Source organism: Sceloporus occidentalis, unplaced genomic scaffold (genome assembly GCF_023333645.1).
Source record: "Sceloporus occidentalis isolate IW3139 unplaced genomic scaffold, rSceOcc1.0.p SCAF_2, whole genome shotgun sequence".
In the NCBI taxonomy this organism is placed as follows: Eukaryota; Metazoa; Chordata; class Lepidosauria; order Squamata; family Phrynosomatidae; genus Sceloporus; species Sceloporus occidentalis.
The window spans coordinates 7,470,517-7,492,142 of NW_028316982.1; the positions used below are offsets into that span (position 1 = coordinate 7,470,517).

The window sequence follows — 21,626 nt, forward strand, 5'->3', positions numbered from 1 at the left end:
TACAGTCCCTACTTCTTGTCTGCTGAGAGCATGTTGTGTGGCATATGAATGGGTGCTAAATTAGATGGCCATTTAGTCCTTTCAGTGTGTTTGTATTAGCCTGGCAAAAATCCTTCTGATGTTCAAGATAGAGCAAGATTATTTGTCTTTTCTTCTTTTAATTTACCACTTTTAATTTTCCACCTGTAAACACATTAGGAGAGACAGTGTGGCATAGTGGCTGCACATCAGACTAGAACTCTGGGAGACCAGGATTCAAATCCCCCACTTGGCTGTGGAAACCTACTAGATAACCTCAGGTGAGTCACACACTCTCAATTCCAGAAAACCCCATAAGTTGGAAAAGACTTGAAGGCACACAACAACAACAAAGCACATTGGCCTGAATGCACTGATGGTCTGATTAGAGTAGACCCATTGCATCAAAAGGGTTGACATATATTGACTCACTATTCAGTTAGGGTCTAGCTGGGGTGAACCAATACAAGTCAAGTCATTATTGGCTGGCAGTGTTGGGATGCAGGTTGGGCTGAGCATGGGGAGAGGACATCCATTCATTCAGGCTCCTTGGGGACCCAGGTGAGTTTCCATCCTCCATCCTCGTCCCTGCGCACAAATGCCTGTCCCTGCCGGAAAGTGTGCGTTTTCACATTGCAGTGGGGGCTTAAGGAGGCAGTGAAGGCCATGTCCATTTGGGTAGGAGAAATGGTCTCTGGTGAGCAGGGCACAATGCCAGGCAGGGGAGTGGCATGGCTCAGGGTGAGCAGAGGATGGCAAGGTCCTGTAGGAAGTGGTGGCAAGTAGGACAAGGATGACATCTTCCTTGGGGTTTCAGGGCTCTCTGTGGCAGGCAATTCGGCACAGGGATAACCTGCTGGCTGGCCATTCTGAATGTCATAGTCTATCATCCCGAGGGTACTTCTAAGGAAAGAAGGTTCTGGGGGAAGGTCCAAGGTCAAGGCACTGTAGTTAGCTGGAGAGGAGGATTCATCATCAATAGTGTCAAGGTCTTTGAGCCCAAGGGTTCGTAGGACCCAGGTATCCACAGGAGGATGGTGGGGATGTTCTTCGCAGGCAGAGAAACTGGCAAGGAGGTTCCGGCGGGCCTTCTGGGGGTGAGACGCCTCATGCTGAAGGGAGCTTTCCGTTTTCATCCGCCGCTTGCAGGCTTTCTGGGGCTGGCGAACACCGCAGCCATTTTGCAAAAGCAGCTTCTGTTAGGGAGAAATGGAGAACAACCAATAAGCTTGTAGCTCCTTTGAGACTAACTGAAAGAAAGAAGCTGGTAGCACGAGCTATCATAGACTTGAGCCTTGTTCCTCAGATGCATGGAGTGGAGAGTCCAGGGCTGGCCATCCAGCCAGGCCATCCATACATCTATGACCTTCCACTCCATGCATCTGAGGAAGTTGATTCAAATATATGAAACCTCATGCCATGAGCTTCCCTCCACTACATGCATCTAAAGTACTCAAGTATATGAAGGTTCATGCTACCAGTTTCTTTTTTTCAGTTAGACTCAAAGATGATACTAGATCCCTTTGCATACTGATGCTGCAAACTAACACAGCTGTGTCTTTGAATTCTATCACCGGGATGAAATTGGTTATTCTTTGGATATTAAAAGCTGAAAGTGAGGAATGGTTAAAAGAGAGAGAGAGAGAGAGAGGCTGGAGAATTCTGAGAGCAGTACTACAAAAAAGTAACTCCCCTAGGCTCTCTGATGCACTGTAGCCTTCCTTTATATCAAGGGTGGGCAAATGTGGAGGAGTTGGCCTGCGCCATCACTTTTTGGGGTGCCAGGAATGGCATACCATCACTTTCGACTGCCATTTTTTTATCAGTTTGGAGGTTAGTTTTCTTGCCTTGGGATTGTCCTCCAGCAAAACATGGGGTCACAGTGAATGTTACACTCAGAATATCTGGTTCCTCACAACACATGTAGTGTTAAGGGATTTCTGACAGCAAAGAATGGAGGCTGGCTTGTGTACATAGTTTACATCTCTAGAAGGCCAGTTTAGATGTCTGGCTTGGAAAGCACCCTTAAACATTTGCAAGAAATTTTGGCTGGATGGAATGTTACCCTGGCAACTTTTAGGGTACTCTAAGTACTGTAGGCTATATTTCAGAGGAAGGAACTGGCAAAACCACCTCTGAAGATTCCTTGCCTAAGAAAACTATGTGCAGTTCATGGGTTTGCCATGTCATCTTGAGTAGGCACATACGTGGGGCCTCATTTTGTTCAGATTCAGGCTGTCAGGCTATGGGACAGATAGGTATTTCTTTAAAAACAACAACAACACACAAGTTGGATTCTTCATTCACCAGGCATGGCCTTGGCATTCTCCTGGAGATATCAGGGAAAGAAAATCACCTTCAAAGCTGCCTGTTGCATCCATTTGCCAGCAATTAACTTAATCTAAAAGCAGGGGTGTTTGTAGGTTTCAGTACCAAACAGCCTTGAGTTGCTGCCACAGTACTAGTGCAGTTTGACACCACTTTAACTCTCATGACTCCATCCTATAGAATCCTGGGATCTGTAGTTTGTTGTGGCACCAGAACCCTCTGACTGAATAGGTTAAATATCTCACAAATCTACAAATCCCAGACTCCCCTAGCATTGAGCCATGTCACTTAAAGCAATGTCAAACTGCATGCAGTTCTGCAGTATAGATGTGGCCTTGCATAAGCCTGGCATTGCAGCCAATTCCAGCTCAAAACTGGCTCAGGTATAACACCCCTCTCAATCCAATGGAAGCATAATATTTGCAGCAGATTAGTTCCTTCATCCAGGCCAGGTTTGTTAGAATGTCCTAGGCTGTATCTGCGCTGCAGAATTAACGCAGTTTGGCACTGCTTTAACTGCCATGGCTCAGTGCTACCGGATTCTGAGAATTGTAGTTTTGTGAGACATTTAGCCTTCTGTGTCAGAGAGCTCTGGTGCCACAACAAACTACAAATCCCAGGATTCCACAGAATGGAGCCATGGCACTTAAAGCAGTGTCAAACTGCATTCATTCTGCAGTGAACATGCAGCCCTGAATAAAGTGTGGATTATCTGTCCCAGATTTTCTATAGTGTGTCTGGGAAGGTTCAAACACTTGACCCTTGGCTTTGGGACTAGGAATGGTGGAATTCAAAAATATAGCTGTGTTATATAGAAGCAGTATGTAGAGAAGTCTTGTAGCACCTTTGAGACTAACTGAAAGAAAGAAGTTGGCAGAATGAGCTTTCGTAGACTTAAGTCTACTTTGTCAGATGAAGTAGACTTTAGTCTATGAAAGTGCATTCTGACAACTTCTTTCTTTCAATTAGCCTCAAAGGTGCTGCAAGACCTCTTTACATACTGGACCTCAGAATGGTAAAGGTTGCATGTTTTATGAGGAATCTACAGTTTTACTGTCAAGAACACGGTGAGCAGCTACAACTCTCCTCACATGGATGCTCTGAGCAGAGAGTTGCACCTACCTTGGTCTTTTCCTCCAACTGCTTGACCAGAGCAGAATTCAGGAACTGCCTGAGGTGGTTGTTTTCCTCTTGCAATCGTGCTAGCTCTTCCTCCTTCTGCAGCAAGGTGTCTTGAAGCTGGAAGTCAAAGAGAGGCTACAACAGGGCACAGATCCAAAGCTCTGCAACTAAAATGACTAACACCCATCTCCACCCCCAACCTGTGGAAATTGGTATGTACTATTTGGAACTTGATCCATGGGAGGAACCTTATGTCTCAGGAGAGCAAAAGAGATCAAGAGAATGACTGTTGCAGGCGCACGTTTGACTTTTCCTGTTCTTCTGCAAATTATTTGAAGAGATTCCTTTGAAAAATGTAACCACAAAGGCACACACAAAAAAGGTGTGCAGCAGGAAACAGCCGATAGGGAACAATGCCCAGAGTGCAAATATGCAAAGATTAGCTGCATCACAGTCCAAGGTTACTAGTTCAAAGCCTTCTCTATTTTTAGAAGGTCTCAGCCATAGCATCCTAGAGCTGGAAGACACCTCAAGGGCCATCCAATCCAGCCCTATTGTGCCATGCAGGTAGGCACCATTCAAGCACTCCCTGTGACAGATGGCCGTCCAGCATCTGTTTAAAAACCTCCAAAGGAGACTCCGCCACCCTCCAAGTTGAACAACATTTACTGTCATGAAGTTCTTCTTATTGCTGAGGCGGAATCTCTTTTCTTGTACCTTGCATCCATTGTTCCGGGTCCTAGTCTCTGGAGCAGCAGAAATAAGCTCGGTCCATCCTTCATATGACATCCCTTCCAATATTTAAACATGGCTATCATATCACCTCTTAACTTTCTCTTCCCCAAGCTAAACATATGCAGCTCCCTAAGCCACTCATTAGAAGGCTTGGTAATTTACAGACCTTTCACCATTTTGGCTGACCTCCTGTGGACAAGATGAATTTTTCTTTCTTTCTTTCTTTCTTTCTTTCTTTCTTTCTTTCATTCTTTCTTTTTTAATTTTTAAAAATTTAATTAATTAATTAAATTAATCCCAACTGCATTACGTAACTTGAGATTTCTCTAGTCACTAAAGTAAACTGTACCTGCTTCAGATTTACTTGTCAATTTTTGCAATGTATGCGCTTCCTATAGGGTGAGAAAGAAACTTTTTGGACAACTTTTAACTTGCCTTAAGTCCCATCTTTGGGGAGGGAGGGAGGGGTTATAAATAAATAAAAAAGAAGAGGAGGAGGAGGAGGAAGAAAAAGAAGAAAAAGAAGAGGAGGAGGAGGAGGAGGAGGAGATGGTGGAGCAGGAGGAAGGAGAAGAAGGCAACAGAGGAAGAAAAACAAGCAAGAGGAGAAGGGGAGGAATGAGGAGGAAGAGGGAGAAGAGAAGGAAGAAAAAGGAGAAGACGGAACAGGAGGAAAAGGAGGAGGAGGAGGAGGAGGGAAATGGGGACGAGAAGGATGGAGAAATGAAGAAAGGGTGGGAGGAGGAGGCCATCACTACCAGTCATCGCCTGAGTCACTATATTCAAAGAAAGGCAGGGTATAAGGAAATAAATAAATAAATAAATAAATAATACCAATAGAATTCCCTGGAACTACAATTTATAGTCACTTGGGACTATAATTCCCAGAATCCCCCTGCAAGAGGTTTTATCGTACCAAAAAGTAAATTCCCCAAGCTCTTGTCTTCCCAATGTGTTTTAATTTGCTTTGTATACCACTCTTCCATGTCTGATCATTCAGGGCAATATGCTGTGGGAGGACAGAGGAACAGGACCTTCCCTGCTACTGTCGTACCTCAGTTGTGGAACACCCTTCCCTTGGAAGCCAGGCTGGCTCTGGCATTGCCATCACTCTGTGGCCAAATGTGGTGGTTCTCTAAAGCCTTTGGGGCCTAATTGATTTTACACAGATGTTCATATGTAAGTTATTTTAAATCATTCTAGACTCTTAACTATTTTAATCATCTTTTTTAATTACTAAAATTTTTAGCCTTTTAAAATCACTCCAAAAATTCACACTGTTGTGAATTGTCAGCTTGGGTTTTTACTGTATGCCACTTGGAGATCTCTGCATAGAGGGTGAGGTAGAAATATTTTGAATGAAAATAAATAAAATTGGGGCTACTGACTGGTGGGAGTTAATGGATCATTGCTGTTTTAAAGAAATAATAATTTATCTTCTTCAATAATCAATATTAAAACAAAAATGTGAAATTTTCAGTGCCTATTTTTATTTTGGTGGGCCCGTCCCACCAAAATAATGTGCCAGATCTTGCAAATTGTTGTGCTGGTGTTTGTGTTTGTATGTTTATTGATGTTTGTTTTAATTTGATTTTAACTTTTTGATTGTTTAATCTCATTTTAACTTTTTATCTTGTGGGCTTTTAATGATACAGGTCAAGTCTCCCTTAACCAGAATTCCAAAATTCAAAATACTCCAAAGATCCTTTTTTTTTTCATGGATGGCTGAGATAGTGACTCTTTTCTTTGTAATGGTTGGATGTACACCAACTTTGTTTCATGCACAAAATCATTAAAATATTATATAAATTTACCTTCAGTTGATTTGTACAGGGTGTATATGAAACATAAATGAATTTTGTCTTTAGACTTGGCTCCCATGTCCAAGATATGTATATGCAAATATTCCAAAATTTGAAAAACTCAGAAATCCCAAACAATTCTGGTACCATGCATTTTGGATAAAAGAGACTCAGCTTCTATGTTTATTTTTAATTTGTTGACTCTTGAACTGGAAAAAAAGATGGGATATGAATGAATGAATGAATGAATGAATGAATGAATAAGTAAATAAATGGAGGGTCCTGAAAGAGACACAGAGATCTGTCTAGCATTTCATGTCTCTTTTTCTCCTAGCATCCTTCCTTCTGGTGTTTTAAAACAACCAGTCATTACGGCAACTTAATCCCCGCCACACACCAGTTTCACAGTCCAAAAACAAACTGGCATCCTGCAAGGATTATTGTCTATGCCAACAAATTTTGCCATCTGCTTAAACTATGCCAGGTTTAATCTCCTTTGACATAATATCAGTTTAGCATCAGGGAGATGCATAGCAGTGGCCAACTCAGGTCCTGTCTCCATGGGCCAAATATAAAATGGGCTTCTGGTTCTGGTGCAATCAGATGGGATACAGCTGGTCTATTCAGCAGCAGAACTGGGTTTTCCCACAATTACTTTGGCTTTTAATAAGTCCCCATTTGCTCTGGATCTTCCCAGGAGATCTGGAGCCCTCCATTCTGATGTCAGGCAGCTAACTATGGGGCCATTCTGACTACCTTTTACCCCGGATCAGAAACCGAATTTATCATGGTAAGTTCATATTTGCCCTGAATCTCCCACAAGCGAATCAGAGGCTTGCACACCCATTCTGGGGCAAATGTCCCTTAGCTCGGGTCTTTTGAAAGCGGAGTAAAAGCTGTACCTTTTGGGGGGAAAAACAGGTTTGGCGAATATGAACTTGTCCCTGATCATGATTGAGGCAAGTTCAGGGGAGGGATTTAGGTCAGAGGGAGGGCAGAGGGCAGAACATTCCTCCCCTTCATTGGAGAAGGAGGAGGAGGAGGAGGAGGAAGGAGCCACAGGAAGGATGCAAAGGGCGATGGGCGGTAATGGAGCAGGAGGATGGAGCTGGAGAAAGGGTCAATTCAGTGCAGGTCAGAGGGAGGGCAGGGAACAGAGCAAGCCTCCAATCTCACAGGCAGCTTTCTCTCTCTTTTTATTTTTTTTTATTTTTGACAGACTATGCATATGCTTTTTGCTACAGGTAGATACATATATAGATAGAATGTGTGTCTGCTTGTGCGACTTTCCCTTTCATTTCCTTGCTCCCAGCACGGCACTTTGCAATAGGCTTTTTTTCTAAATTATTTTTATATGCGAATGCTACAATGCGAATGTTACAAATGTTTCCATTTCAATCTGGCAAACTGATACAGAATGCTTTTGCTACTTTATGTGTCTGTAAGGCATTCTGGGGTGGCTTAGGGAAAGCAAGAGGATGCAGAGATGCCATTTGGGGTGAGGAATTGTTGTTGTTGTTATTATTATTATATGTGTATGAGGCATTATGGGGTTGCAAGAAGGGAGGATGCAGAGATTGCATTAGAATGCATTTTGGGGTTGAAAAGTGCAGGCAGTGGAAGATCCATAATCTGTAGTGACCCAAATACACACAACATGTACACACACACCTGGAGGTTTTTAAATTTGACAGCATCTGTGCATACTGCTGCCTGTTTTTTGTTGTTTTTTTTAAAGGAGGGGGGAAGCACACTTCTGATTGCCCAATGGCTGCAGGAAACGTCACCTTGATGAAAGCAGAACTGTTTGATTGACAGCAAAGGGGCCTTCATTTTAAACCGGTACCTGCAAATGTGAACTCTCCAGAAGAGCTGTAAGGGCATTCAGGGTTTAATTACCCTGACTGAGGTAATTCTTTAGTGGGCACTTGCTTCCGGAGAGATTTGGGAGAGGGGGACCCGATTCTGCCCAGTTCCACCCAGTGCAAATAGGTGAGTCTGAATGGTGCCTATATTTATGCCCCACTGGGCTGCCTGGTGCATCCACTGCTGCCACCAGTTGCTTGCTCTGAGGTTCAAACAAGGTGCCCGGCCATGTAGCCATTGCTGGGTGCTTTGTTCTGACCACAGAGCAATAGCAGTTGCTCTAAGCTGTGGTTGATAACTCAGCAGCAGTGGTGGATGACTCGAGCAGCTCAGCAGGATGTGTGCACAGTCAACTGCCCAGCTTCAGAATGGACAACTTTGCAACAGAGGAGGAGCAAAGCTGGTTATTCCTGGGGGGGGGGGGGGGATGTTTCAAACTGCAAGTTTTTGTGATTTTGGTGTGTTTTTTTCTTTGGAGTTTGGAATACTTGTACTTACATATATGTGCATGAGGAGATATCTTGGACATGGGAGCCAACTGAAACACAGAATTGATTTATGTTTCAAATACATCTTATACACCTAGTCTGAAGGTAATTTTATATGCTATTTTTAAAATAATTTTGTGCATGAAACAAAGTTTGTGTACAATGAACTATCAGAAAGCAAATGTATCACTATGTCAGCAACCCATGTTAAAAGTTTTGGATTTTGGAGTATTTCAAATGTCAGAATTCTGTGTGAAGGAAACTCAACCTGTATTTGTACTGCTGTAGTTAACTGCCATCAAATTAACTTAACTTATGGCAACCTGCTAAATGAGAGACCTCCAAGTCATCTTGCCATCAATAACCCTGCTCAGGTCTTACAAAGTAAGGACAGCTATTGTGGTTTCTGTTGTGGAGTCTATCCACCTGTAGATATATCTCTTTTGAACTCAGGGATAGAAATAACTTTGTCCTGGAATTTGTTTGGGTGGTCCAAATTTCTTAACTTTTAAGCTCTTGATAGGATCACGCCAGTTACCTGTTTGTTTCTGTAAAGCTGTGTGCATAGCTGGTCACAAGTCCCAACATCCTCTTGAAGGGTTGCCTCCAAACTGCAGAACCCATCTGCGCCAAGAATGAGAGAGAATGAGAAGTCAAAGAGTTCAGAAAGAGAACCTGGGAGCAAACAGCAGCTTCTGCCATTGCAACTTCCCTTCAGAGAAATGTACAGAAGCCAGAATTTGTGTTGGTGCTGAGAGCTAATGCTTGTATTTCTTGCAGGGTTATGCACCAGTAAAGGCTAGCATGGTGTAGTGGTTAGAGTTCTAGGCTAGAACAGGCCGGGGGTGAGGGGGGTTAGCATGCCCTCTAGGAGACTGGGAGTGTTTTTTCCATGTTTTTGACCAATGTGGGGCAATTTATAGCCCATAGGCCACATTTTCTCCACTCCTTTCCAAAAGGAACAATTTAATAGATTTGACATTCTCAGATCAAACTACACACAGGATTGTCCTGAGGCAGAACAAGGAATCTTCTGGCACTGCAGTGAAAAATTGTATCTTGGAAGTTAAACAGAATCGGCCCTGGTTAGCATTTCGATAGGAGACTGCCAATAAATCCCAGGTGCTGGAGGCTATATTTCAGAGGAAGGGACTGGCAAAACCATCTCTGAGGACTCCTGGCCTAAGGAAACCTTATGAAGTTCATGTGGTCCCATAAGTCAACAGGGAACATGAAGGTACATCCACAAACACACATCCTTCCAACTAAAAACCAGAGCTTGGAAAAGTTACTTTTTAATATATTAGCCACCTTGAGTCTCTGTGTCGGGAGGAAGGTGGGATATAAATAAATAAAATAAATTAATACTAAAAGGTTGTATGTACAGGGCTGTGTAAATTTACAGCGCTTTATAAATAAAGGTTAATAATAATAATAATAATAATAATAATAATAATATTACAACTGGTCATGCTGGTTGGGAGATAGGGATGGAGCCCTGAAAAGCAACATTTCCAAACTGTTTTGCAAAAAGCATCCCTCCTTCTCTTAATCCCCCTTGATCGCCAAGCTTTCTGCTGTGGTTTGCCAAACATTCCTGTTCTGAGCCATTCTTGGCTTCTAGGGGGCAAAAGAGAATCTGGAGAGGCCCTGGAGTACGATTTAGGACCCACTTGGGAGACAAAGAGAAGCCATTCCCCTCTCTTATGAGCATCTCTGACTGAGCCACTTCCCACCAGAAAGATTGCAAACTGCTTGAAAAAGAGAATTAAAAAATGAGGAGTAACCACAAGATCATTTCATGTATTCCCAGGAGCAGAAAGGGTTAATTAGTGGGTAGGGGAGGAACAACAACAACAAGAGCCCCTTGTGGATAACAGTTCAGACCCAGGAGAGTCCACTATTAGATTATTTGCAACAATCCATTTATGGGATTAGGGAAGGATGAATAATCCAGAGCAATGTGGGATTTGGAGGGGGAGTATGGCCCATGGTCCTGCATTTGGCCTCCAAGGCCATTTTTGTGGTCCCAGGATAACCACCTATTTTTGAGCCCAAACACCCCCAGGGGCATGAGGACAATGCTCCCCACCCCAGTAGTTTTAGGCCTGGGAGAGATAGTTTTGTTTAATTTGCTTTTGCTTTTTGAAATAGGGAATGACCCAGAAATTGACGTCTGCAGTTTTGGAGTACATAAAATGATTTTTTTTCCTGTGCAGCAATATTATTTTCCATGATAGGGTTGCTTTAGTGTCACCATAATTCAGAAATGACTTGAAGGCACACAACACAACAACAGTAACCTGTTCTGGCATGCTAAATCGTTACATTTTTGGTACTTTTTAATTTTCTGCAATCAGTTTCAGCTGTATGTCACCCTGAGATCTTGTGAAAGAGGGCAGGAAATAAATGAAAATAATTGTGATGATCTGCATAGATTCTTTAACTGACGTTGAGTTTGGATTTTTCTTTTACTGATTAAATGGTTAATTTGCAGAAATTTATTGTACTATCAACAGTCAGAAGCCAGTGGGATGTAGTGGTTTAAGAACTTTGGAGACCAGGGTTCAAATCCTGGCTTGGCCATGGAAACTCACTGGGTGACCTTGGACAAGTCGCACTCTCTCAGCCTCAGAAGATGACAGTGGATTGCCAAAATGCTATACAATCATTTCTTACACATACTCACACCACACACATACAAAATGTAAGTATCTAGAAATTAATTTCTGGATTTGAAAATCAGGATTTTAAAAAAGTATCATCATTGGGTGGAGGGGGTCCATGCAATCTATTCAAGAGATGAATTGCTGGAGTATCTTTTCCTTTCCCCTGCCTAAAAGAGTAGCAACCTGACCCTGTAATAAACTTGTTCTGTCTCTTTGCTTGCCTCAGGAGTTTGAGTTGCTGCAAATGCAGACTTTTTCCTTTTCAACTCTGTTCCCCTCAAAAAAATCCCTGGGAGTTGTAGTTTGGTAAAAGTGTCAAAAATTCTGTTAAAAACCTCTGTCCTTTTGCAGAAACTTAGTTCCCAAGGTCCTCCCCTAAACAACAATTCAACTGGTGTTTTAAAGGATCAACAAACTGCAGAGCTACCTCTAAAAGCAGTGTTTCCAAGAGGCTTCACACAGTTTCTGTGTCAAGTGTTGAACCTCCTTAAATCCAGAGCAGACAGATTGCAGGTTTTGCTGTGCACTGAGAGTGTGATGAAATTATTTCTTTCATGGTGGCTAGTGGATTCAGTGTCAGTGGGATGATGGTGGTGGAAAATCCACTCCGGGATTTGATCTGAACTTTAAAGGTGTTATTCAAAAATTCTGAGGCTATTTGGGGGTTCAGTACCCTGGATAGCTCTTTTGAGCTGCTGCAAACTGACACCCACAGCATACATGGAAGTCACCAGCCACTGCAGATGATGTGTGTGTTGTGCACTTTCAAGTTATTTCTGCCTTATGGTGACCCTAAGATGAACCTATCACAGGGTTTTCTTGGAAAGCTTCTTCAGAGGGGGGTTTGCCATTTCCATCCACTGAGGCTGAGAGAGTGTGACTTGCCCAAGGTCACCCAGTGGGTTTCATGGCCAACCAGGAATTGAATGGAGTCTACTTCTTTTGGGGTTTTTAAAACAGAGGCTGGATGACCATCTGTTGGGGGTGCTTTGGTTGTGATTTCCTGCAGGAGTTTGGACTTGATGGCCCTTGAGGTCTCTTCCAACTCTATGATTCTATGGTCTGAAACAGATGGCTGCTTTGGGGGTGTGGAGTTCAGATGACACATGCCCCCAAAGTGGCCACATTGCAAACATTCAATGGATAATGGAGCACACAAGGGAATTCCAAAAGAACCTAGGTCTCCAGATTCAGGTTGCTTCCACATTGCAAAAATAGTCCAGGCTGACACCTCCTTAACTGCCCTGGCTATGGAATTCTTGGGATTTTAGTTTGTTGAGGCCCTGGAGCTCTCTGACAGAGAAGGCTAAATGTCTCACAAAACTACAGTTCCCAAAATTCCATAGCATTGAACCATGGCAGTTAAAGTGGTGTCAACCTGGATTATTTCTGCAGTGCAGATGCAGCCTCAGAATCATAATCCAGCACTCAAACCACTGCATCACACTGGCTGTCACAAAACCGCAAATCCCAGGGACCTGTAGGGTGGAGTCATGGCAGTTAAAGCTGTGTCAAACTGCATTATTTCTACAGTGTAAATGCACCTTAGGTTAGCTCCCTTTGTGCCCTCCTTGCACCAGCAGGCAAATGCTTTTTTATTTGAACAGCCACTTGGCCACTAAATGGCTATGCAGAAAGTTCTCCAATGGTGTGTGCTTGACATTTTACTGTTCTTGTCATGTTTTTGAATAATTTTATATTGTTTTAAAGCACTGGTGTTTTAATATTGTACAGTCAGTTTTAATACTGTTTTAATCTGGCAGGTTTATCCAGATGATTTTTAAACTCAATTAAATCATCTTGACTTCCAAGAACAGATTTCATCTGTTCTAAGGGCCATTTGTTTGATTTTTTGGCTGTCCCCTTTATGAGTGGGAACACAGAGGCCTAAACAGGGTTAGCACTGGATTAGCTTCATGGGCTGAAGGTTGGACTGGATGAGCCCTGGGTGTCTCTTTGAGCCTGGTACGGAAAGGCTGATGGAAGGGGCTTTGAGGAAGACATGGATGCCATGTGCCCTCCTCCTACCTGGCGACTGACTGGCACTTACCTGCTACTAGCTGGGTCCCCAGTGATGCTTCCTCCTCACCAGTGCCTTCTTCATTCTCTTCTTCCTCCTCTTCTTCCTCTTCTTCCTCCTCCTCTTCACCTTCCTCCTGCCAGACTGACTCCAGCCAGGACTTCAGCCAAAGCAAAGCAGAGAGAGTCAGACCACTGAGTGTGACTAAGGAAATAGTTTATGGTGGACTACAACATCCCCCAGCCAGGTCCCATTGGTAAAAACTTTTGGGAGGACTGCCAATCCCAGAATCCCCAGGACAATGAATCCCTTTCCACTACTTGGAGGACTTCAGTTTCTAGAGCATGTGCATGCGCGCACACACACCAGGTAGGGTCCTCTTTCCTGTAGGGCAGGGTGATCAGATGTCGCAACCATAAAATGTAGGGCAGTCAAGAAAAATGTAGGACATTCCCCAATAAAACCTTTTTAAAAAACCCACTCCTATAAATGTAAATTTATGCTTCTTTGTCATTCTCCAAATGCAGGATATTTTGGAATACCTCCTGGACAAAAAAGCTGAAATGTAGAGAAAAGGAGGACCTCTGATCACCCTGTTGAAGGGAAACTATAATGCCCAGAACCATCCATTCTTCATAACCAGATCCCTTGTCACTTTCTAGGAGGACTACAATTCCCAGCATCCTCTGGCCCAGACACTTTTCTTTTTACGAACCTTCTGGGAAGACTTACACCTCCCAGTATCCTCCAGCTACGTCCATTTTCTTAATTCAATGGGAAGACTGCAATTCCCAAAATCCCCTGACATAGACACTTTTCTTTACTTCACAGAAGAACGACAGGTCCCAGCATCCCCTGGCTAGAGTCATTAAAAAAACCAACAACCCTTAAATGGCAGGACTTGTGAAAATCCCCTGCCCAGGATCCCCCCCTTGCCTTCACACCTGAGTGCAGTCTTAGCGAAAGGCGCTCAGGTGCGATGCGATGCGAAGCGCAACTCAAGACAAGGGGTCGCCAGGAGGAGGGATGGAGGGCTCAGATGGCTCTCTTTGGGGGGGGGTCGCCTTTATTCCGGGGGGCATCTGGATCGTACCCCTTCTCTCTCCAACAAATAGACCCACCAGGAGCTTTATTTCTCCAAGGGGTCCCTCTCCAAGAACCATCCTTTCCATCCCACCAGCAAGTCCCATAAAAAATACCCATGCCCTTTTTTGCCCCATAGACTTCCCCAAGAAGCAGCCCCCCTCCCCACCTCCAGACCGTCCCCAGGAAGAACCCCCCTCCCCACGGCCAGCCCCCCTTTTCTGCTGGAGATGCTCCGGACTCACTCCTTGGAAGCCTATCTCTATGGCAGCCAAAGGCAGGGACCCCCCAAATGTGGTGGGTGCCCCAGAAAGACTTTGGGGAAAGAGCAACCCAAGAGTGTTCCCTTAGAAAAGTCAGGAGACTAGAGCAACTAGAGAGACTCCTGAAAGACCCCCGAAAAAATTAGTACCCCCATTCCTGCCCATGCCAAGGAGGTCCCCCCTTCCCTCTCCAACTTAACATCTGGAAACGCATCTCTGTGTGCAACCAAAGGCAGGGGTCCCCCCCCCCGGGAAAGTCAGGAACCCAGAGCCCCCCACCAAAAGACCCCCCCCCCCAAAACCAGTGCTCCTCATTTCTGTCCCCTTCTCTCCTCTCCAACTTACCATCTGGGAGGCTGAGGGTCTCCCTCGCAGCGCCAGCGAAGTGCCTGAAGGAGGGAAGGGCAGGGAGGCGAGTTCTAATCCTAGGACCAGTGCCCAGGGTGACGCCCAAGCCGCCTGATGTCTGGGGAAGGTGGGAACTGGGGGGGACAGGCTCTCCAACGGTGACGCCAGCCTTGGGGTGTGTGTGAAGGGGGGATCCTAGTGAGGAAGGAGGGGGGAAGGATGGGGGGAGGAGAAAGTGAAAGGAGAACAAGCAAAGGATTCGCAGACTGGGTTTGGAGGGAAGCAGGAGGGAGGGAAGCGCCTGGGGTGTTTGTTAGATGGCCAAAGAAGCACTCAGTGCCCACGGCCCCACCTTAGGCGAGTCACACTCTCTCAGCCTCATTTGAGGGCCAGCCCCTTCTGAACCAATCTTGCCAATAAAACCCCAGGATAGGGTCTCCTTTGTTGGTGTGTGTCTCCAAGTCTTTTTCTGACTTATGGCGACCCTTAGTTTCTTTGGGGGGGGAGGGGGGTACTGCCCTTGCCATTCTCTGAGGCTGAGAGAGTGTGACTTGCCCAAGGTCACCCATGGGTTTGCATAGCCGAGGCAGGATTTGAACCCTGCTCTCTAGAGTTGCTGTTCAACACTCAAACTACTACACCACATTGGCTCTCCATACAACACCATACAGAAGCCTTTGTGATTTTTTTTTTTTTTTTTTTTGCACTCACGTTATTCATTCATAATAATTCTTGGATATTACTGGATACCATGGTAATAGTTGTGGCATAAAAAACAAGCAAAATTAAAACTATACTTTTAAATTACAACATCTTATGGACAGCCTAAATGTATTTACATATGTATATGTATCCACCAGGAGCCCTGGTGGCACAGTGGTTAAATGCAGTTCTGCAGCCACTCACCCACAAACCATAAGGTTGTGAGTTCAATCCCAGCCAGGGCTCAAGTTGACTCAGGCTTGCATCCTTCAGAGGTCACTAAAATGAGTATCCAGCATTGGAGACTGCTGCTGCTGTTGCTACATACATAGAAGTAGTTTCATGTGGCTGAAGTGAACATTTGGTAAAATGTGATGTTTTTAAAGAAATTTTTGATTATATATATAATTTTTTAAAAAATAAAATTAAAAATCTGGGTCCTCTCTTTTCTCCTCCGGCTGAACCTCACCGCATTCACACAATCTCTTCAATGTTTTAAAGGGACACAAACAAACACTGCAGCCTGTTTGTGCCAAAAGGCAGATGTTTGAGGAACAGTGCTGTCACACACCCCTTCTGGTGTCTGATGGAAAATGTATCCATTGCATTCTCCTTTCCCTCCGATCTCATTCTATCTAAACATGTGACTTTGGTCACTCACTCTTGGAGGCTGTTTAACAGACTCTTTCTCAAGATTCTAACCAGTCTCCTCTGAGTGAGGTTAACAGTCTCTTCCTGCTATATTAAAGATGATGAGAGCTTCTCTCTCTCCCAAGCCATCATCAGTTATGATAGGATTTATATTTATTAAAGTCATTATTATTTGTTTTTAAACTACAAACTGCATGTTTGTCATTTTTTGGAGTAAGTCTTTATTCTTTAGCAAGGCAGATTTGGAATAAATAGGCTGACCCACACTTTTGCTGTTTGCTGATGAAAGCTGGACTCTAACAATTTTAACTTTCATACTTGCATATTTTTGTTTCCCTTTGAAAGGGTTAACACCCTGGGGAACTCAAATTGCACCCCACAGTGTCCCCCAGTGCAATCCACACCCCCAGCATCTCCCTACTGATTCTACTGCATAAACTTGGTCTGCTTCCTCAGATGCATGGAGCGAACAGGTGCCCAGGAAGCACGTTCATAATTAAACTGCATGAATAACCATAGAAATACAAAACTTGTGAGTGTGTTCATGCATATGGTGATCCCTATGACAGCCAGTGTGGCATAGTGGTTTGGGCCTACGACTCTGGAGACCAGGGTTTGATTCCCTGCTCAGTCATGAAACCCACTGGGGGACCTTGTGCAAGTCACACACTCTCAGCCTCAGGGAAGGCAATGGCAAGCCTTTTCTGAACACATTTTGCCAAGAAAACCTCATGATAGGTCTCCCTTAGGGTCACCATATGTTGGAAATTAAGCCACACAACAACAAGAACAAATGGAGAACCGTGCATCTAAGGATGCATACAGTTTCTTTTCAAGTTTGAGGGGAAATGACCAACTTTACTAGCAGTTCAGATCACTATCACAAGAGGACATGCCCAAAGTGCCATCAGTTTCTGGTCCCTGTTATAAAGTTTACATGTGGTGTAGAGGTTTGAGTGTTGGGGACCAGGATTCGATTCCCAGCTTGGCCATGAAACCCACTGGGTGACCTTGGACAAGTCACACTCTCTCAGCCTCAAGGGAAGGCAATGGCAAACCTCCTCCAAGCAAATGTTGCCAAGAAAAACTCATGATAGGGTTGCCATAAGTTGGAAATAACTTGAAAGTACACAGCACACACACACACACACACACACACACACACTTTGAATATGTCTTCCTGCATGGCAGGGGGTTGGCATAGATGGCCCTTAGGGGTCACTTCCAACTCTATGATTCTATAAACTATTTGGCATGTGAAAAGTATCAATGTGCTTTTTGCTCATCAAAGTCCATTAACTGGGCATTATTTTTCTCCTTACGATGATCATGTATTCATTTGAAATGGGCATTTGTGTTCATAAACATAAACATTTCAGCTTCCACCATTCTCTCAGTGATGTCCATTGGAAGTAAAGTGATGAACACCCATTTTATTTATTTCACGTACACTCCATCTTTCCCCCAATATGAATCCCATAACAACTCCCAATATAAGTTAAAATAAAATAGCTGAAATAATATGTGGTGCAGAAGTTTGATTGTTGTTTTTTTAAAAAAACAAAACATTAAATTGTTGTTGTTATTGCTGTTGTTATCTTCCCATTGTTTCAGAAAACCCTGTGATAGGTTCACCATAAGTCAGAAATAACTTGAGAGCACACAACAAGAAGATATATATTGGATATAGGGAGAGATTGATCCTTTCCAGTATGTGTCTCTCTGTGTGTATTCCAGGAAGGATAAAGAAATGAATCTTTGAGCAGAGGAGAAATATCCAGGAATGAGTTCAGAAAGGTGAGGCATGAGAGAGATTGCAGATGAACTGGGAGGCAGAGGACCAGCTCTCCTCCGCCACCGCCTCAGTTTAGGGTTAAGAAGCATTGACCTGTAGAGCTGCAGGATGGGAGGTTAAACATTAGCAGGGAGGGAATTATTCCTCACCGTGACTCCTCCATCAGTTCAGGTCCTATCAGCTATCAGCCTCCCTGGCAAGGTGGAAGCACCTTGGAGATGTTCAGAGCAAAGGTCATCCCCAGGATACTTAGGAGGAGTCATAGAATCATAGAATCATAGAATCATAGAATCGTAGAGTTGGAAGAGACCACAAGGGCCATCCAGTCCAACCCCCTGCCATGCAGGAAATCCAAATCAAAGCATCCCTGACAGATGGCCATCCAGCCTCTGTTTAAAGACCTCCAAGGAAGGAGACTCTATCACCTTCCGAGGAAGTGCATTCCACTGCCGAACAGCCCTTACTGTCAGGAAGTTCCTCCTAATGTTCAGGTGGAATCTCTTTTCCTGTAGCTTGCATCCATTGTTCCGGGTCCTGTTCTCTGGAGCAGCAGAAAACAAGCTTGCTCCCTCCTCAATATGACATCCTTTCAAATATTTAAACAGGGCTATCATATCACCTCTTAACCTTCTTTTCTCCAGGCTAAACATCCCCAGCTCCCTAAGTCGTTCCTCATAGGGCATGGTTTCCAGACCCTTCACCATTTTAGTCGCCCTCCTTTGGACACGCTCCAGTTTCTCAATGTCCTTTTTGAATTGTGGCGCCCAGAACTGGACACAATATTCTAGGCTGGGCCTGACCAAAGCAGAATACAGTGGCACTATTACTTCTCTTGATCTAGACACTATACTTCTATTGATGCAGCCTAAAATAGCATTGGCCTTTTTAGCTGCCGCATCACACTGTTGACTCATGTTCAACTTGTGGTCTACTTGGACTCCTAGATCCCTTTCACACGTAGTTTCATTCAGCCAGGTGTCACCCATCCTATATCTGTGCATTTTATTTTTCCGCCCTAAGTGCAATACCTTACATTTCTCTGTGTTGAATTTCATTTTGTTCGCTTTGGCCCAGCTTTCTAGTCTATTCAGGTCATTTTGAATCTTGATCCTGTCCTCTGGGGTATTAGCTATTCCCCCTAATTTGGTGTCATCTGCAAATTTGATAAGTATGCTCCCAATTCTGTCATCCAGGTCATTGATAAAGATGTTGAATAGCACTGGGCCCAGGACAGAGCCCTGTGGGACCCCACTGGTCACTTCTCTCCAGGATGAAAAGGAGCCATTGTTGAGCACCCTTTGGCTTCGGCCGGTCAACCAATTACAGATCCATTTAACAGTTACATTGTCTAGCCCACATTTTACAAGCTTGTTTGCAAGTATGTCATGGGAAACCTTGTCAAAGGCCTTACTGAAATCAAGATATACTATATCCACAGCATTCCCTTCATCTACCAAGCTGGTAATTTTGTCAAAGAAAGAGATTAGATTTGTCTGGCATGACTTGTTTCTCTGAAACCCATGTTGACTTTTTGTGATTATGGCATTGCCTTCTAGATGTTCACAGACTCTCTGTTTAATGATCTGCTCCAGAATCTTTCCTAGAACTGATGTCAGACTAACTGGACGATAATTGTTGGGATCCTCTTTTTTCCCCTTTTTGAAGATGGGGACAACGTTTGCCCTTCGCCAGTCTGCTGGGATCTCTCCTGTTCTCCAGGAGTTTTCAAATATGATTGCCAATGGCTCCGATATTACTTTTGCCAGTTCTTTTAATACCCTTGGATGGAGTTCATCTGGTCCCGGAGACTTAAATTCATTTAGATTAATAAGGTGTTCCTCTACTATCTCTTTACTTATTCTGTGCTGAAATTCCCCTATTCTGTCCTCTGCTCCATTATCCTCAGGTTGAGCACCCTTTGCCTTTTCTGAGAAGACTGAGGCAAAGAAGGTGTTGAGTAATTCTGCCTTTTCTCTGTCTTCTGTTAGCATTTTGCCATCTTCTCCACGCAGTGGCCCTACCGTTTCCTTCTTCTTCCTCTTGCTGCGGACATATCCAAAAAAGCCCTTTTTATTGTTCTTAACCTCTCTAGCAAGCCTGAGTTCATTCTGCGCTTTCGCTTTTCTGACTTTACCCCTACAAATGCCTGCTATTTCTTTGAATTCCTTTTTCGTGATTTCCCCCTTTTTCCATTTCTTATACATGTTCCGTTTCAAACTTAGCTCCGTTGAAAGTTCCTTAGTCATCCATCCTGGTTTCTTGAGACACCTCCCGTTTTTCTTTCTCACTGGAACTGTTTGAAATTGTGCCTTCAGTATCTCCCTTTTGAGAAAGTCATCCCATCTGGTGCTTTCTGAACATGTATATTGGACTATGGTGTCCATCATCCTGAACCAGCATGTCCATTATTGGCTAGGGACAATGGGAGTTGCATCCCAACCCATCTGGAGGACACCTGGATGGAGAAGGCTGTTCAAAATGCAGGAACACTAAGGATTACTTAGTGTCAAGAATACTATTATTTGGTTCTCTTAATGAAACTGCTTTCACTGGTGGCCTTCATTAGTTTGGAAAATTACTCTCCTCAGCTGCAATTCCTAGTGGCCATGATGTCTGGGGATTCTGGGAGCTGAGGTTCAAAAAAGTAGCTTGTCCAATTATGGCATAAGATGGCCTTGTTAAGAGTATTATCACAGAGCATGTTGATCTTGCAGAACCATTTCTAAACTAACAAATTTACTTTCCAATCGGCATGGATTTTGTTGCACAATTACAGTTACAGGGAATATTAAGGAAACTGAACAAGTGAAGGACAATTTGTTTGGTAAATATCCATGCCAGCAGGTATGCCTGGAGTTATCTTTTTTTACAAAGTCAAGTACAAAAGCAAGTTGTTGTTGTTCTTGTTGTGTGCCTTCAAATTGTTTCTGACTTATGGCAACTCTAAGGTGAACTTATTAATTGGTTTTCTGTACAAGATTTGTTTAGAGGGGTTTGTGCTATTGCATTTCTCTGAGGTTGAGACAGTGTGACTTGTCTATGAACACCCAGAAGGTTTCCATGGCCTAGCAGAGATCCAAACTCAGGTCATAAATGCTCAAACTACTACATCATGTTGGCTCGCTTGTGGCAATGAGGATAAAGCCCCATTGCAATTCAGCAGGCAAAGGTCAGCCAGTGTAGTGTAGTAAAAACTCAATGGGTGACCCTGGGTGAGATACCGACTCTCAGCCCCAGAAAACTCCATGGTAGGGTTGCCTTGGTATCATCATAAGTCAGAAACAACTTGTAGGAACACAACAACAATAAGAAGGCAAAAACCAAGCTTCCATATCTCTCAAACCTTGCCACGTTAATACAGTTGTGATAGTCTAATACAGTAGTGAGGGAGGTTTGGTCTGTGGACCCCAAATAGCCCAAGTACATTTTGAGGCTCTCAAGGACCTGTCTTCAAAGAGCTTTGGCCAAAGAAAAATGGCCAAAAAATAATCTAGAAGCTAAAGTTCCCTGGATAGTTCACATAATGAAACTTTTATAAATGCATGAATCATAGAATCCTAGAGTTGGAAGAGACCACAAGCGCCATCCAGTCCAACCCCATTCTGCCATGTAGGAATAGCCAACCAATGTGTATACTGCATGAAGTATAAAAACATAATAGACTGATGCAAACACCTAACAGTGTGTGAAGGAACAACCAAATATGAATAAAATAAGAAAGAAGAAAGAAAGAAAG

At 43.7% G+C, this 21,626-nt stretch overlaps 1 pseudogene across 1 annotated transcript in view; it reads right to left on the reverse strand.

The window, feature by feature from the left end:
* Positions 1–265: 265 nt before the first annotated feature.
* LOC149317932 (geminin coiled-coil domain-containing protein 1 pseudogene) overlaps positions 266–21,626 on the reverse strand; it is a 109,626-nt pseudogene continuing 88,265 nt past the window's right edge. Inside the window, exons 2-3 of the transcript XR_016280298.1 lie at positions 3,469–3,585; positions 266–1,214 (exon numbers count right to left, since the gene is read on the reverse strand). The product of XR_016280298.1 is annotated as a geminin coiled-coil domain-containing protein 1 pseudogene (transcript). The remainder of the gene's footprint in view (positions 1,215–3,468; positions 3,586–21,626) is intronic.